Consider the following 325-nt stretch of genomic DNA (forward strand, 5'->3'; position numbering starts at 1 on the left):
GGGCCAGGGGGGGGGAGGGGTCTCAGGCGTCCGGGAGGGGTCCCAGGCGTTGGGGAGGAGACCGAGTGTCCGGGCGGTGTCGCCGGAGCCGGTGGCTCTTTGTCTGTGCCGGGGTTTTGGTGGGGACTGAGGCATCGAGGCCGCTGACCGCCGTCCACCTGAGCCAGCCTGGCTCCCGCGATGCCCTCCCTGGGTGGGCACTCAGGTGTCCGGGAGGGGTCTCAGGTGTCCCAAAGGCCACCCTGTGCCAAGCGGATGCTGCTGGGCCTGGCCGCTGGGGTCCTGTAGGGCCAGCAGGGAGGGATCCTGGGGCAGGGGGGCCCAA

The sequence above is a fragment of the Corvus brachyrhynchos genome, unplaced genomic scaffold, assembly GCF_000691975.1.
Source record: "Corvus brachyrhynchos isolate BGI_N302 unplaced genomic scaffold, ASM69197v1 scaffold1720, whole genome shotgun sequence".
Classification (NCBI taxonomy): domain Eukaryota; kingdom Metazoa; phylum Chordata; class Aves; order Passeriformes; family Corvidae; genus Corvus; species Corvus brachyrhynchos.